The sequence below is a fragment of the Ambystoma mexicanum genome, chromosome 2p (genome assembly GCF_040938575.1).
Source record: "Ambystoma mexicanum isolate Mex_15411 chromosome 2p, UKY_AmexF1_1, whole genome shotgun sequence".
NCBI lineage: Eukaryota > Metazoa > Chordata > Amphibia > Caudata > Ambystomatidae > Ambystoma > Ambystoma mexicanum.
This window is the reverse complement of record NC_090923.1, coordinates 31,426,089-31,443,451: the sequence shown is the minus strand read 5'-3', so window position 1 is coordinate 31,443,451 and position 17,363 is coordinate 31,426,089. Positions and strand designations below refer to the sequence as shown.

Sequence of the window (17,363 nt, the reverse complement as noted above, 5' to 3'; positions counted from 1 at the left end):
AAAGTCGGGAGTCTCCTGCCTAAATGGAGGGAGTGGGGGCGGGGGGTTTGCATGTATGACTTTGTACTAATTCGCCCGCTTCAATTTGGGAAAAACATAGACATTGTCCTTTTACAGGAAGCCCCCCTACTTTTCTGTCCCTCCCCCCCTCCCCTTGTGGGCAAGTTTCCCACAAAATGATCTCAGAAAGTTGGCCACCCTAAAGTTTGAACCAGGAGAGCCAGCTGATGAATCCCGTTGTCGATATAACTTATGAACACACATATTGTGTAAACTCGGTTGGACAAAGGTTTAGATTCAAAATGTGGAAACAATGAAAATACTAAGAAAAACAGTCAATAATACAAAGAAATGAAAATGGTAGAGGATCGTCTTCGTACATCTCTCAGCATGTGCCCGCTTTATAGGTCGCAAGGCGCCTGCTTTTTCTAGAGGACATGCCAGTCACTAGGCGCTGCCAGTCTAGCCTAAACCTCTCCAAGATGGCCGACCTCGTAGGTTGCGGTAGAGCCGGAGCACATCCCTGGAGGGCCCGCAGAGTTGTGCTGGAGGGCTGAAGATGAGTCTCTCTTCTATATCCTTCGCCCGCGGAGGGGAGGGGCGGGGCTGGGATGGGGGCGAATGGTTCGAGGCTGTTTCTCTTCCGCCTTCTGCGGAGTCGCCTTTACCCAGAGTGCACTGCGCTGTCCTTTCTCTTCCGGTTCCTGAGGCCCGCAGATCTGCAGGCAGTGAGTCTCCGGTGAGTAAATTCGCAATCTGCTGCGATCCGCCTCCGGTAACACCCCGAGGGCGCCGGTTGCGGCTCTGAGGGGCTTGTTTGGTCTCAGTTTGAAGGATCGCCACGAATGCTGCCCCTCCGGCTGCCCCCGGGCTGCCTAGTTACCTAGCAACGAGTGGTATGTGAAGGAGGCACTGCCTGGGCGTGCCGCGCTATTGGGGGGCTGGAGGAGGCTGGCTAGGGGCCCGCTTGTACCCCTTTCCCCGTGTACATGGCTGGCTCTGGAGGGGAGGCTGCTGGTCCCCTGGGGGGTTTTCTTAGCGCATGCAGAGGGGGGTGGCAGCCCCAGCCGGTTCTGCAGATGTAGCCTCAAAGTAGGCAAATAGACCCCCAAGAACGCCTCGCGTGGGAGATGCCTCTTCACTCCCCCACCCGCCCCCTGATTGCATGTGTTTGGACCAGGGGCACAGTGTTGCCGGAATTACTGTGAATACGATGACTGCCTGGTCTATAGGGGTGTAAACATGTACCCCAAGCTACTTATACTCGCTTATTCAGTACCCGCACACATCGTGTCAAAAGTACGAGGAAAATACTCACATTTCAAAATCTTATCTGCAGCACTAATGCCATGAATCCCCACAAAGGAGGTGTAGTATGAAACGATGTACAAAAAAGACCCCGATTAACTAAAGCCACACCAGAGGAATACTGGGCAAGGCGGGGGTACCGGCCATTAATGGAACCCCGCTGAGCTCTGTGTGGGATTTATTGTCCACCTGTTGTGTCCTCCCCAAACCACAGGTTTGCAGTCTTTGAGCCCGTATATATATATATATATATATATATATATAATTTGAGACTACATCTCCCATGATCCCTTTCATTCACTGCCTAAAACCAAGTGCAGCAAGGCCCCCTATAGTTGCCGGGCATTGTACAAGACGTTGCCTTATATTGCAGATGGCAGTTGTAGTGCAAAACATCTGGGCATGTAAAGGTTGTTGACACCTGCCGTGTACAGCGCCGCAGACGGAGGTTTGCCGGGCTTGGGCTCCGTTATGCAGCTCCTGCTCGCTCTATCCCACGCCACGTGTCCTTAGACCGTGCTACGGGGCTTCCATATCGGGGTGCCGACATGTATGTTCTCTAAGGAAAGCTGAACGGTTCCCTCTGCCCAGCCGGATTGGATACGATGCTGGTGGGTGACATTGGTGTAAGTGCATCTCTGCGCATGTGTGGCAGAGCTAATGCTGCAGCTGTTGGTTACCTTGACTAGAGGTAAGACTGGTTACTTCGGGTTTCTTGTTAACCTACTACACTTCCTATGACTTGGCCACAGATGTCTCACTTGGTTTTTAACCGTTTGATTACCCCTGGTTCTCTGCATCTTGATCTCCCAAAAACGTGTTCTCTGGTGGGTATTTGCATGCCCCCCAGGGTCTATACTCCTTTACCCCGTGGCAGAGTGGGTCGGCTGCGGGAGGGAAACGCGTGTAAGAGACGTTTGCAATGCAATCCCCATATTATTGTGGTGTTTATACAAATCAAATGAAAGCTATTGAACCAACCTGGTCTTCTACTGCTCCAGGGGTCTGCAACCTTTGGCTCCAGGGGTCTGCAACCTTTGGCTCTCCAGATATTTTGTTTGGACTACAAGTCCCACCAGCATAATCGATAGTACGGTATCGTGGGAGTTGTGGTCCAAATCATCTGGAGGGCCACAGATTGCAGACCCCTGTTATCTAATATATCCTTCTACATATTTAAAGAGTCACAACTTGTAAAATGTATCCCATTTTTAGTACCGCCTATTCGGCTTACAGAATAAGTGGCTATGCTAATGGGGCAGAGGAAAGCTGCTGTCGTCTGAAGGAGGTGATGGTGGAATCCTGTCTCTCCTACATGAAACGGCACGACATTCTATCCTACACCGCATGGTTGCACCTTGGTAAGGGGTGCTGACCTTTAATGTTTTATGATGTCTAATGAAGGGTGTGAAACGTTCACTGGGCCCGGCTGGATTGGATGAAATGCTGGTGGGTGACAGTGCGTGTGTAGCCGTGTCATGGTGGATCATTAAGGGCTAACGGTGCAGCTTTTGGTTGCTTCTGACGGGTCACTTGCCTGTAATTTAAGGTCGCTGTCCTTAATCGATGTATGTCTACTTATGCATTGTTCCCCCGGTGACTGTTCCCCTTACTCCTCATCGCAAACCCAACCCGTTGTAAGAAGCTCACAGCCAGTCAACATTTTTTTTTTATCAAAAGAGAAAAGAGCACTGTTCCTCCTGTGTGTATATATTTGCTCCACAGGCTAGTGCATTCTGTAATTAATCCTTTAGCTCCACCTTCACATAATGGGGACACACGTTATTCGCTAGTTCTCTGGTTTACGTTTGTTTCTCTAGATAGCGCTTTAAGGGGGGGGGGCGTTTTGTCTCGTCTGATTTCTGCTCTGTGGGCATTAGAGGTGCACGTTCAGGGCTTACGCTGCTTAGTGTCAGTGGTTGTCCGATTGGTCAGCGAGTTTTTTTTTGTTTCAAGTGGAGTGATGGGGGGGCAGTTCGTCTTTGGGGTCTATACAGTGTAGGGTTTCTTTCTGTGGTAAACCTCTTGCCGCTTGCACATTAAATGCTTGCCAGTACATAAAAAAAGCACCCCATTGCTAGCCTCATGCCAGCTCAACTGGGAGGAAGGTGGGTTTGCTGAGCTGTGGACAGAGTTAAGGAATATGCTCTGTTCACACATGCCCTCGAAGGCCTACCAACTGGATGGAAAAAAAGTGGATTCCGAGTGGCCAAACTGCAGTGCCATATCTCCCAAGTGACCGTGGACTTTCTTTTATAAATGTATTGCCCTTTACTCATTGGCAACCTTGGGCTGTCGTGGCTTCCTTCATGTTCATCGGGCACTGCAAGTGTTGCTGTCCGCTAGGGATCCTTAGTAGTTGCCAGTTACTAGAGAGCCACAAGTAGCCTGATCATTTCTCCACACATGTTGCTTGCCAATCGTGCACTATTACTCCCTGGCCTATTTTGAGACGTGCTCTACTGTACACCTCAATCACTAAGTCGATGGGTTGGTTCCTTGGGTTGATGGTCGAAAGCGAGCACTCAAACGAAGGAGTAGAAAAGCATGTGCGTCATGTATTCTCACTGGTCTTTTGAGCAGGAGTGTAAAGGGGATGTGGTGTGTGAAAGGGATGTGGTGTATCTCTTGGAACCCAAACTTGATCACTGGACTTCGCCTGGCCCCATCCAGAATTCAAATGAGATTCTGCTGCTGTGTAGCAGCTATGAGGGCCCGTAGAAGCTCCGATTCGGACTTGTTTGCCATCCAGCACCCTCGTCATTTGTGGGATTAGGACACTGCTCTGGCTGTGTTTGCTCCATGCATTGTCGGCTCTTGTGGCAGGCGGCGCATCCAGAAGCTGCATGAAGTGGCGGCTCTCGGCTGAGGAGCCCAATTTCTACGCAGACCACTTGGTTACCCCGACCCTCCTTTAGTCCCTGCAAATAGAGTTCACATCAACCAGGAGGTTCATTTGTGTTTTTCCGACCCACCCGTGGTCAGGTTAATTCATGATTTGCACGCTTTCAGGTCCCTCCTATCAGGCAAAACACGGGGCTGTTTGCAATAGGGAGTGCCAACATTTGGGACCTTATTTTGTCCTTGTTGCATGCATTGTTACATGGATACAAATACTATGTTCTGATGTGACTGGGGCTTGAGGTTTCTTAAATCTTTATTCACTTGATTCCAGTCGCATAACTAATACCTAATTTGGCAGGTGTCTAGAGTTGATGACCATTTAGCCATGGGCGAACACTTCAAGTTAAATGGTACTAGCCAGCCATATAAGTCATTCTACACCTCAATTCTATACATTCAGAGAGCGCACCATTTCTTATTCACCAAGAGGCTTATCAGTAGCCAGTGCACATTTTGCACCCTGGTTTAGCTTTGCATATTGTATGTCCGTGTTTTATAAGCATGTATGTTATCTTGAACTGTATTTGGAAGGTGCGTGGAACTTTAACGTACGTTTGCTGGACAGGCACCTTTGCCATGCTTCGTTTTCTGCTGCAACGCTGGGTATGTGGATCGTCACATCCTTGGCGGTTGAGGATGTCGCCGTGTTTAGCCATTGTTGAAATACAATTAACTTGTGATGGTGGCGCTATAGTTGCGTGCCATTATGGCATTGCTGTAGGTTACCTGTATTTCAGATAACATCCAAATGTCCGCAACTGGATCACATTTTCACTCTTTCTGTTGGATCCATTTGTTGATATTTCGGGGTTTCTACATATTAATTCCCATTGGGGACATTTGAGTGGTGCGATTTTAAAATCATTTTCTTTTATTAGTTGGGGCTATTTTAAATCTGCTATAGTCATGCTGCATCTATGCCTAAATTGGACATGGGTAAAAGGAGCCTTTTTGTTAAGGTAATAACTTGTGTTCCGATTAATATAGCACACAACGATTCAACTATATTCCAAACTGCATTATTTGGTCCATTCAGTGACATTCCCCGAAGTGTGGCCTAAGATGGGAGTGAGTCCAAAAATTAAATCTTCCAGTCAGTCAACCCAAGCTTGTGTATTTATCTGGCAGTTTTCTCTTGTGCCGTGGTTTTTATTTATAAAGTGGGGGAAAGCAGTATGTAGCAATCCATCGACGTGCAAGCCCAGAGCCCCTAGTTTGTATACATATGTATGGCACATTACACTAATTAGGGCACGTTCTGAGTCAAGAGAATACTTTAGACTCATGGAATATGGTCTTGGTCAGGCAATCCTCGGAATAAGTAGTTTCTGAGCCGGAGTCAAAAGCAGCTCCTGGCTATCCAGCATCCTAATCTTTTAGACCCTTGGTGTCATATAGGTATGTTTCTGTCACAACTATTGCTCTGTTGCTCTGTGGAGTCCAGAGTAGATTCTGGTAGCTGTTCTTATCAAGCTAGCTAGACTCGTCCCGGCAACAAACATGTCTAAATGTCTCCCACCTTCTGTCAATTTTGAACTGTATGTTACTCGATCTCGGTACATGGACCTGGTTACAAGTGGGCGCACGTCCACCAAGCATAGCCACTGAATGTCACGAAGCATGTTGTCGGGCTAGTGCTATACCCTGTCTTTCATTTTTGATCGTGCACTATCTTGGACACCAGTGTTCTATTTGTCCAGGTGGAAAGCAAGTGCCTGTATCATATTTGGGGACAGCCTGCACTGCAAGTTCGAGTCCGGTGCCGGGCCAGCGCATTCCTTAATCTGGGATAAAAATATCAAGCTACTAGCCAGGCATAAAGTTACTTGCCTGCATCATAGCATATGTTACCAAGAGTCCATTATCGCTCACCAGCGGTGAGTACACATGTTGGGGCCTGTCTTAATCTGTCAGAGGTTAATTTGAGTACTAGTGAATTGGGTAAGATCACCTATTGTTAAAGTGCTTGGAAGCTGGAGGAATCTGTTATGAAGCGTTATAGAAGAACATTCTATGGACATGGCCATAGCTCAAGCCGCGTGGAGATAGAGTGGATGTTCCTTGAGTTAGGTATGTGGTTGGGCTTTATAAGGACAAACCATCGGCATAACTGGTGGGGCGAGATTGGTTCTTTTTGTGAAAAAGGCAGCGGACACTGGGAGAAGAGCATAGTGCAGGGGCCTGCACCCTGAGACTGCACACCCCGACTCCTATGATTCCCTCGCTGTTGACTAGGGATGCTGTGAATTGTGGTCCAGAACATAGTGCGACCAGCGGCTGCTGACTCCTGGCATAGTCGAATGTGCATAAAAATAAGGGTGGGCAGTCCTGCTAAACTCAGACTTGGTAATCCAGGTACAAGCAAATGTTCCAGATGCCAGCCCTGATGCTCTCCAGGGGAGCAAATTGGGGTGATTCGGAGTGCAGCTGCTGATTGCAGGACGGCTATTCCAGGGGGTTCATCTGACTGTACCCTCGTCTCTGCCTCTGATTTAGAATAATTGAAAGCCAGGCCTTCTACCTATTTACCTTGAGCCTGAAATTGTGCTACAGTTTAATTTTGAAGTATGTGGATGCTCCAACAGAAAGCGAATGCAAAGAGAGAAGATCTTGTGTTCTGTGATCCCTGGGTTTAACACGCGCGATGAGCCTTGTTTGTGCTGTATGGCTTGTAGGGGAGTGAGTTTTTTTTGGGTCAAACCAAGAGGAGTCTATTAACAATAGTCGAGAATAGCCCAAGTCCTCTAAGATGGTCTAAGCTGGCACCAGGGTTTTAGCAGAGGAAACTAGTGTACAAGGGACTCCTAGAAGGGGGTGGGGGCTACTAGAGAGGAGGGATCTAGTGAATGTAATAGTTGACGGAACCAACGGTCCAGTCCTGAATCTGGAGTAGGCACTCGTGAGATGTGGAGTAGTGCTGATGGAAATTCCCAAAGACTAAAGGTGTTCCGCATCTTTTTTGAAGACTGGTGAGTGGGGAGATGCCCTGTGAGTTGACTTTCAGATCAGTGTTGAGGAGGCGCCAGATGAAGCCGCGTTGACCTGCAAAGATTTCAGTAGTGGATTTCGAGAGGATAAGATCCGCAGGCAAGCGGTTCTACTTCAATGTCAAATGCCATCGATGCGGAGGAGAGGGTTTTTTTTGGGGGGGCTGCACCTAGTTAATGTCTGGATAGGATGAGGCAATGCTTTGCAAGTTATAGGATATTGGTATGCTGGTTTTCCAATTATGCGATTTCTATCTAAACGCCACACAAGGCTCTGATAAATTGGACGGAAAATATTCTACTCAAAGGGATAGCTTTTATGTCAATTGGCGCAGTGCATGGTGGAGCGTCTGACATCCTTGGGCAGCATAACCTGTGATTGTCGGTTTTAAAAAAAATATATAAAGTTCCTTCAGAGGGTTTTTGCCCCATCGTATGGTCTCTTTTCCAGGGATGCAAATTGTAGGGACCTTATTTGCTACTGGCAGTTTCTTAGCTGTCAAATGGAAGTACTTGCGCCTTCTCTGGAATCCTTTGGGACCTCTCGCCCCTGCAGTAAGCAGCCTCTTCCATCTGGAGTGTTTTGCATGAAGGCATAGTTTCTGGTTCAGCGTTGAATACTTGCATTGAACACATGTCACCATTGTTTTATTTGTTTTTTTGGTCCTTCCCTGTGCACTATCTACCATCCCACCTGTGAACGAGCAGCTTGGCCTATGGACTCGTTCTCCCTCCCTACACCCTTTCTTGCCAACACTATTGGCATCACCGTTATTTTATTCCGTTTTGTGCTTTGCCACTGTCTTTCGTCATTTTGTTACATATCCAGTGTTATTTCATGGCTTTTTATAATTCCTCCCTACAGGTGTAACCATGGCAAAGTCCAAGAACCACACCACCCACAACCAGTGTAAGTCTCTGTAATTGCAATCCTATCCTGTACACTTTGCGTGCCATTGTTTGCTTCATGCATCCCTTTTTCTTTTGGCAGCCCGCAAATGGCACAGGAATGGCATTAAGAAGCCCCGGTCCCAGCGATACGAATCTCTTAAAGGGGTATGTACAGAATCGCAAAGTAATCGCACCTCCTCGGTATCTTCTCTGCCTGTGCATGTAACCTTTTTACTAAGTGGACCACCCGTATCGCCTGCGACAGAAAGCCTCTCTTAAAGAGGGCTCTGGCTGTTTAATATTCCATACAATTCTGGTCGTTATGGCATCTGAATAACAGCCATCCTTCTAGGCGAGTGATGCTGATATGATACCCTTCTTAGACGCAGGACACGTGCAAAAAATGTGCATTCAATTTTTTTTTTCTCAAGGAAAAGGTTGGCTTTTATTTGCTATGATGTTCTTTGGTGCGTGTTGCTACACACGGCACTGTACATGTACGATGTAACGGGTACGTTTCAGTTGTGCTATAGGTATTGGCCACGAGATCCAGAGCTGGGTGCAGGCAATGGGACGTCCTGAGCTCGGCCCTCGCCCTTTTGTTGCCTGAGAAAATGTCCACTATATTTTAGATACGAAACTGCAATATCAATTACATCTTGGAATCTTCACAAGTGCTTGCAGTTTGGAATTCCCAGCAGATGAATAGAATGTATTCCATAGTTAGCATTGATGTTTATTCCTTTTGTGAATATCGGCTTGGGTCCTTTTCAAGCCCCCAGTTTCACCTGTAATCCACTGCATCTAATGGTTGGCATTCCCATTGTATATAGCGCGCTGGCTGCATTAGTACTTGTTCCTGCATTCGAAAGTGATTTAAGCATTTGCCGTTGCTTGATCATTGATACTGCAGGGAGAGAAAACCAAAAATCTTTCCCGTGTTTGTTGGAATACTCTAATTTCCATCATACCTCGTAATTTTTGGACAGCTTGTGTATATTTGGTCATTTTTAAATGAAATGATGGGCTCCAATGTACCGTGTTTTGTTATATTTCAGTAAAAAAAGGGGCTCCGAAACTCAACTGGTGGGTTTATGTGCGTGAGTGGCCGAAAGCTTCCAATGTTGATGTGAACTGCAATAGGGAAAAGGCGACAGTATAACGGATACTGTCATAGTTAAGACCCAGGCGGCTTGCCACTGTGCAGTATGTACAACCTTTAACGTACTGCAAAGGGTGGAGGGCGGTAGCAAAGAACAGATGGCACGAGGGAGAGTGAGACCAGCTGCAGTGTAACTTTAACATTTCATCAAATCCCCACCTGGGAGCATTCTTCTATAAAAGCGACGAGGAATGTGAGTGTCTGACAATGGCAGACGGGCAGGGATCCAGCTAAATGGCGAGTCTTGGGCTGGTGTGGAAGGATGCAGCATGTTTTCATTTTTTAAGGGCAACTGCACAACTGGATGCCCTTGAAGTAGATTTTTGGTACATGCAATTATCAAGCGTAAAGTACCTGGTAGTGCAATAGAGTGGAGGGCTAAGGGGTTTGAGGTGTCCAAAGTGGTCGAGGGACATAACGTTGTTTCTTAGCCTTTTGTGTATGCTATGAATGTCGCAAGTGTTGGCTCATTGGCCTTTAATCTCTTGAACAGCAATATTAGCGTTACTTGATGTACAGTCTGCATAGATTGTACAAGTGCTCCAGGAATTATAAATGAACTGCTTTGCTGGCGCTGCTGTGGGATTTTAAACCCGAGAGCCTTTGTGTCTTTAAATTTGCTGGAGTAGTGCTCTGATTCCTTCCAGGCATTGTGCTCCAGATTTCCTGGTGTCTGAGTATCTCTGCTGAATGTATTGCTTGATTTGGGGGACCCTTCTGAGCATTGTAGATGTGCTTCTTTTTGGAAGCGTGTAAGCTGATGAGCAAATGTTCAGAGTCCAACCTGTGCCCTAGCTTTCGGAGCTGCCTAGCCTGCTGCTAAGAGGCATCGTTTCCTCTTTACGTTTTTACGTTTTGCATGGTGCCACCTATAAAGCCAAAACTAATGGCATTTCCCATCTTTTCATCTGCACTCTGCTAGCATATCCAATAGCACAACATAGCTTGTATAGAACAGTACTTGAGACGGGATGTTCAGGTTGATATTTGCCGCAATGTCACTTTAAAGGATATGTCTGCCCGAAACGATGTAAAGAGGGGCCTATAAGTCACTAGGCTCCCAGAAAATGGAGCAGTGAAGAAGGGACTTTTCGGTTACGTTGTATCGCGCTCGCATACAAGTGTTTCAGCGTGCGACGAGGCAAGGGAGGGGAACAAGGGAAGACAAAACTATCTTACTAGGCCCTGTGACATTGAGTGCATGCTTGTGCAGGGAAGTGGAAAGTGCTGAGCAAGGGATACAAACTGGTAGTGCAGCCAGCAGGTGGCAAGTGCGAAGTTTCAAGCACAGACAAGGGGATGTCTGATAACTGCAGGTAAAGGGTGGCAGGGGTGTGGCTGGGTAGGCAGCAACCGGGGCCTGAAATCAGAGGGTTGCTGGGTGCACTGAGCCGAAGGCAGAAGCAAAGAGGAAGGTCTTTAGGTGCTTCTGGGACCGGTGATGGTTCTCAAGTTTCAGTGGCAGGGAGGTTGTTCCTGAGGGAGGCCCCAGCCGAGGAAATGGATCTACCCCCAACTCGTTAAGCGACTGGTCCTGAGGTGGTGTGGTGGTGGTGGTGGTGGTGGTGGTGGTGGTGGTGGTGGTGGTGGTGGTGGTGGTGGAGGAGGAGCGCGCGAGTGGGAAGGTATTTCGAGGGAGAGTTGAATGTATTCAGGACCCAGGCCCCAGAAAGCCTTCTGGACAATGCAGAGTGTCTTGCATTTAACACTTGCAGCCACTGGAAGCCAATTAAGAGATTTTAGGGCTGGAGAGATACGACCCGAGGGCTTGAGGCCAAAGACCAGTCTCGCAGTCCTGTTCTAGATGAGTTGCAGAGGGCGGAGAGTCGAAGCAGTTAAATTTAGAAAGAGGCAATTGAGCAGTAGTCTAGCCTAGAGAGACCCATAGCTCTAGAGACGGTGAGCTTCTGGGGGAAGGAGAGGAAACTAAGAATACCTCTGCAGAGGTGCAGTTGGTAGTTTGACTTCTTAGAGACGTCCGAGATGTGAGGAGAAAAGTGTGTATTCGAAGATGACCCCAAGGTTCTTCCTCACAGGTTGGAGCAGGAAGAAGGCCAAGGGAGGCTGGCCAGGGTGCTGGGAAAGGAGGGTGCAGGCGTGCCGGTGAGGAGAATGTCTTACTGACATTAAGGCAAAGATTGGCGGCACACCACTCCTGGATGACAGTCATTCAGAAGTGAGGGAGGAGAGGTGGCGAAGGAAAGCATGAAAATGAGCTGTCTGTCATTCGCTTATCGCTGAAAGTTGGAGCAGGGAGCGGCAATGCGGTGTGCAAGGGGTGCCAGGTAATGGTTGAAAAGCCAGGGAGAGAGGTTGGACCCCTGGGGAACACCACAAGTAGAGTGATGGAGGAAAGGAAGGCCCCAAGTTGTACCTGGGAGGGTCACATTGATACCCAGGTTATCACAGATGGTTGAGCTGGATGGCATGGTTGACCGTGTCAAGGCAGAAGAGAGATTGAGTAGGATGAGGGCAGAAGGGATGTTAGAGTCACGGTTGGAGAGCAGGTATTCACAGATGTTCAGGAGAGCAGTTTCCGTGCATCTGGCAGCTCTGAAGCCAGACTGATGGTCATGGAGACAACCAGCACTATTGGAGAGAAGGGGGATGAGGGGGTGGACAGGATGTCCTGGGTTTTTTAGTTGAAATGAGAGGCCAGGGCTATGCAAAGGGCATGGGAGGCGACGGTTGAGGTAGAGAATGCAGCAGGGTTGGTCGGCTCCTTGCAGATAGTTCGGCCGAGTAGACTTGGATAGACTTGTCTCCTTACTGTAGACAAGGAGCCAGTATTGCCTCTGGAGCAGGCAGAGTTTATCAGAGGATGCACAGGAAGCATGCCATTTCCTCTCAGCCACCCTACACTTGCGTTTAAGGGTAACTAGGTCAGATTCGTACCAAGAGTTGCACTTGGCTTTGGGCTTCAAGCGGATCCTCGGGACAGGGGCAAGAACATCAAGAGTATCAGATGTAGGAGTAGAGCGCGGACAGGGCTGTCAGGATGTGAATCAGCCAGAGGTGGGGTAGGGGGAGAGAAAGTGGTAGCAAAAGCCGCAACTGACACACGCTTCATGAGTCTGATGACCGAAAAGGTAGGTGGCAGTGTTGGAGATGGCTTGGCCTGAGGGGTAGCGAGGGAGAGATGGGGGTAGCAAGGGAGAGATGGGAGGAAAGGAGAGTGGAGTGGTTGGAGGGATAGAGGGGGGGGGGGGCTGTGGTCTGAAGAGATCTAGCATGTGTCCTGCAGAGTGAGTCGGGCCAGAGGGGAAGAAAGAGTCCAGATGAGGGACAGGAAGCATCCAGGTAGATGTCTCCCAGAACAAGGAGTTGAGTGGTTGGGGCCAGATGGGAGGAGAGGTCTGCCCTCTCAGATGGGAAGGAGATCTGACCAAGTAGTGGATAGATCGTCGTAAGAGTGGCCAGGAGAGAGCCTACAGACCATTCAAGAGGCTCCCCCAGCACACAAGTATCCTAGCACCACTTGAACCCATGGCTCCCTTGAATGCTGAAGACGGAGCCTAGGAATAGACCTGCACGCGGGTCACTTGCACACATGGCTCCCTGGGACACAAACCCTAGTAATAAAAGTATCCAAGCGCCACTTGCACACGTGGCTCCCCTATATGCTTCAGACAGACCTTAGAAATAGACCTGCACAAAAGTATCCTAGTACCACTTGCCTCCACTGTATGCTCAAGACACAGACCCCAGGGATAGACCTGCAAACACGTATTTTGGCACCAATTGCGCACGTGGCTCCCCTGTATGCTCAAGACAGACCCTAGGAATAGACCTGCACACGAGTGACTTGCACACATGGCTCCCTGTGACACGGACCCAAGTATTAAAAGTATCCTGGCGCCACTTGCCCATGAGTGCCCTGTATGCTGAAGACACAGACCCTAGGAATAGACCTGCACACAAGTATCCTAGCACCAATTGTGCACGTGGCCCCCCCTGTATGCCCGAGGCACGGAACCCCAAGAATAGACTAGCCCAGAAGTAACCTAGCGCCACTTGCACATGTGGCTCCCCATATGCTTGAGGCACAACACCCTAGGAATAGACCTGCACACATGGCTCGGCAGTATGCTCGAGGTAGTAAACCCCAGGGATAGACGAGCACACAAGTATCCTTGCACAGGTGGCACCCCTGTATGCCCGAGGCACGGAACCCCAAGAATAGACTAGCCCAGAAGTAACCTAGCGCCACTTGCACATGTGGCTCCCCATATGCTTGAGGCACAACACCCTAGGAATAGACCTGCACACATGGCTCGGCAGTATGCTCGAGGTAGTAAACCCCAGGAATAGACGAGCACACAAGTATCCTTGCACAGGTGGCACCCCTGTATGCTGGCGGCACAGAACCCCAGGAATGGACCACGCACTGAGTTCAGGGTACTTCGGTCCATTGGACCATCGCCCCTGCTAATCTAACTCTGGTCATACAAATGTCAGCAGTGTGTGGTATGAACCCCAGTAACATAAGTTGGGTACTTGCTGCACATTTGAGAGATCGTGGCTTCTGCTCTGGTCGGCTACGTACATGTCGGTAGATTGAAAAAATGTGGTGTGCTTGGCCAGTTAGCTATGCAGACAATAAGATGGTAGGTCTTCAACATGGTTCCTGGTTATTTGACCCTCCCATTAACCCGTAGCAGCATAGTCCGTGGTGGGGTCGCAAGGGTTGTGTTGTAGATCATCTCGGGGGACCTGTAATGACGACATGCCTCTAGCACTAGTGTCTGAACTGCAGCAAGCATATTGTAGGAAAGGGAACAGTGCTGGGCACCTTCTGCGAGCAGGCCTCCAAGGGACTACCCGCAGCTACCATGATGGGACCGAAAGGGTCTGACTTATCCCAACACTAATGCCCAAGTGCATGCTGCCTGCAGAAGCTTGATCTGGGAAGGGCGTCTTCCAACAAACATCTCTGGAAAGATCCACTGTCTTGCAAGGTGTTCTGTGTATTTGTGCAGTGAGCTTTTAATATCAATTTAATGTATTCCGTTTTCTCTCTCAACGAGCTAGTCCGGGTTTGGCTCCTGTAACTTAAAACTAACAGGAAAGTAGGCCGGGTAGAGGGCTATTGCAGACTTTGCAGCTGGTCGTCGTCTTGAGCAAATATGTACCATTGTGCCACATGCGTATTTACTCGGTGTGACTGCTTCATGTATTAGTTCCGAAGTGGACCTTGTTTACGCTCGACGAGTTGATTCTGAATGTTCTTTTTTTCTGCAGGTTGATCCCAAATTCATGCGGAACATGCGTTTTGCGAAAAAACACAACAAAAAGGGAATGAAGAAAATGCAGGCGAACGCTGCCCTGCAGTCAAAAAAATAGATCTGCTGAAACAAAATGGACTGAATTTAGCACCAGGAGTTCCTTTAACAGTATTTACATTTTGTAAAATAAATCTGTTAACTCTCACTTGTCTGCGCTTAATTATCCATGTTCTGGAATCTCAAGTACATTTAACATCTTTCATTCAAGAGCAGCAATTACGTTTGTCTGGTGTTTCCTGTATGCAATCACAACTGCACAAGTTTGCAAGATTTGTTGGTCAGAAATGTAAGATTACAAGGGTTACGGTTTTGGCCTTTTGCTTTCCACCAGGAAAGGCTGCGTCATGTTTGTCTCCCAACATTCAGGCGCACCATGCGACCACTCCGTAGTCGAGGGGCTGCACTCTACTGCCTGAAGGCACTTACACATATTGTGACCACAGGCTGTAGCCCCATGGAAGATGGCCACCACCTCCTCCTACAGTCAGTGCTGCCTTGTGTACCCAGGAGGGTGGCTCCCGACCGGCACCCTGATCCTCCTCAAAGCTGGCATTCACCACCTGGGAAGGATGGATCCTGTCGGGACTGCCAAGCGTCCCGCAAGCCATCCTTGCGCACTGCCCCCGTGGCTACTTCGCATCATACCCCTCTCAAACCTCCAACTACATCATCCGGCGGTACCGCCTGCGTTCCCCTTGTACCACCCTAGGGCTCACGCAGGGACTGCTCAAAACACCCAAGACCAGTGTTTGCTCAGGGTCCCCTGACGGCAGGATGTGCTACCCCCTTCGTCCCCCGATGAAGCTCTCTGACTGTGTTCGTTAAGTCATGGCACTTCAGGTGTAGCCCTCAGTAACACCTGGTGTGCGCCTGGCGAGGCTACTGCCTTTACTGTTGTACATCCTCCTGCATATGTGCCATACAAGATTGCGCATACTTACATCTAGCAAGTGGCGGGGTATGTTTCTTTAAAGGCGAATCATGTCCATTCTCGCACTGTACTGCCCGTGAACACTTTTTTTAACATATTTTTTTGAATCACCTGCAACTTGAAATTGTATCTGTTCCCCATCCTGCCAGCTGTGTTCTCCACACGCACCGTGCCTTTTGTGAAACCAGCAAGTGGGGGGGCGCGGGGGTGTTTTTTTTTTTTTTTTAAGCTGGGCCATGTCTGGATCACCTGTAACTAGAACTTGTAACCATTTCCCACCGTGCCTGATGTGTTCCCCATGTGCACCACGCCTCTTTGAAAGCAGCGAGTGATTCCTGAAATCAAGTTGTTGATTTTTATTTATGTGCCTAAACGCCAAAAGGTGTTTCAAGGTGCAACAAGACAAAGAGGGAGACGGGGGATTGTGGGGGGGGGGTGAAGAAAGCTAGGCCTTGTCATTTGGATGGAGCAAATGCAGTGCATAAAGTGCAGGGGAGGTGCCGGTCTGGGCGGAAGGGCCCATGGGTGATGCACTGCCAAGGAGATGCCAGGTGGACAAGTGCAGGGGCAAGAAGGTCTGTGTGCCAAGTGTGAGGGCTGGCTTGAAAGGGCTAAGCCAGTCTAGCGCAGGGGGAGGGAGCACAGGAGGGCAAGTGCAGGTTGGGGTGGTGGCGGATGGCCGGTCAAAGGAGGCGAAGTGCAGGGGTAGACTGGTAGGGGAGGGCCTGGTGCCCTCTAAGAATCTGAAGGAACGTGGCAGGATGGGGGTTAGCAGGGCGAAGTCGGGCCATGAGAATCTTCCGGAGCTTAAGGAGACCTGGCTCAAGTCTGATCGGGGCAAGGAGGACATTTCAGGGGGAGGCACCTGCGGAGTAGAGGTCGGTACCGCACTCTGATGGAAGAAGCGTTGTTTGTAGCGGGCCCCAGAAAGCCTTGTGGGTGATGCAGAGGGTCTGTAACTTTATCCTCGCAGCAACTGTGAGCCTTTCGGGCTGGGTGGATGCAGTCCTTGGGCTTGAGGCCAAGGATAATTCTTGCAGTCCTATTAGTTGTGCTACTTGGGCAGTTTGGGCAGTTGACGGGAGGAGTTGGGCAGATGAGGAAGAGGCTGTTGCAGGAGTCAAGCCTGGCGAGGACTAGAGCTCTGGAGACATTGAGTTTCTGGGGGAAGGTGAGGAAAGGGAGAACGCCTCTGAGGAGGTGCAGCTGAAAGTGGGACTTCTTGGCGAGGAGAGAGTCGAAGGTGACTCCCAAGGTATTTTTGCCTTGCAGGAGGGTGGACAGATTGTAGGAGGGAGCTGGGTTCACAATGAGAAGGACCTCGATCTTAATGGCATTAAGGCAGAGAACGTTGACAGTACAAGAATAGCAGTCGGGAATGAGGGAGGAAGAGAAGGCAGTGGAGGGAAGCTTGAAGGAGAGATCGGGTCTGAATAACTGAAGTTCGGAGATGAGGCAGAGATCAAATTGGCTACTGGGGCAAGGTAGATGTTGATGAGCTATGGTGATGGAGCCCTAATGGACACCACAGGTGAAGTGTGAGATGTGAGGTGAGAAAAGGGCCCAGTTGAACCTGGGAAGGTCGGTCGTGAGGAAGGAAGTCAACCAGTCCAGACCCAGGTCCGTGATGCTGTGGGTATTGGGGCCCATTTAAGAATGGCATGATTGACAATATCCAAGGCAGAGGCAAGTTCAAGGAGAGTTGGATGAGATTGGAGAGCACGCCTTCACAGGTGTTAAGTTTCCAGGCCTCTGGCTGCTCTGAAGCCACCGCTCTGAAGCCAGACTGGTCGTGGAGACCATCGACCAATTCAGTATGTTTGATCTGGGACAAGGCCAGCTTCTCCAAGAGTTTGCCCAGGATGGAGCTCGGGCGGTAGTTAGCTGGTCAAGAG

General features: G+C 49.2%; 1 long non-coding RNA gene and 2 other non-coding genes across 3 annotated transcripts; all 3 read left to right on the top strand.

Annotated features, from left to right (window-relative positions):
* Positions 1-593: 593 nt before the first annotated feature.
* LOC138566164 (uncharacterized) lies at positions 594-14,682 on the top strand. Its single transcript, XR_011301852.1, has 2 exons — positions 594-739; positions 14,494-14,682. It is a non-coding gene; the product is annotated as an uncharacterized lncRNA (long non-coding RNA).
* On the top strand, positions 2,510-2,646 carry LOC138568146 (small nucleolar RNA SNORA29). The gene has a single exon (XR_011302517.1). It is a non-coding gene; the product is annotated as a small nucleolar RNA SNORA29 (small nucleolar RNA).
* LOC138568096 (small nucleolar RNA SNORA71) lies at positions 8,948-9,078 on the top strand. The gene has a single exon (XR_011302469.1). It is a non-coding gene; the product is annotated as a small nucleolar RNA SNORA71 (small nucleolar RNA).
* Positions 14,683-17,363: the final 2,681 nt, after the last annotated feature.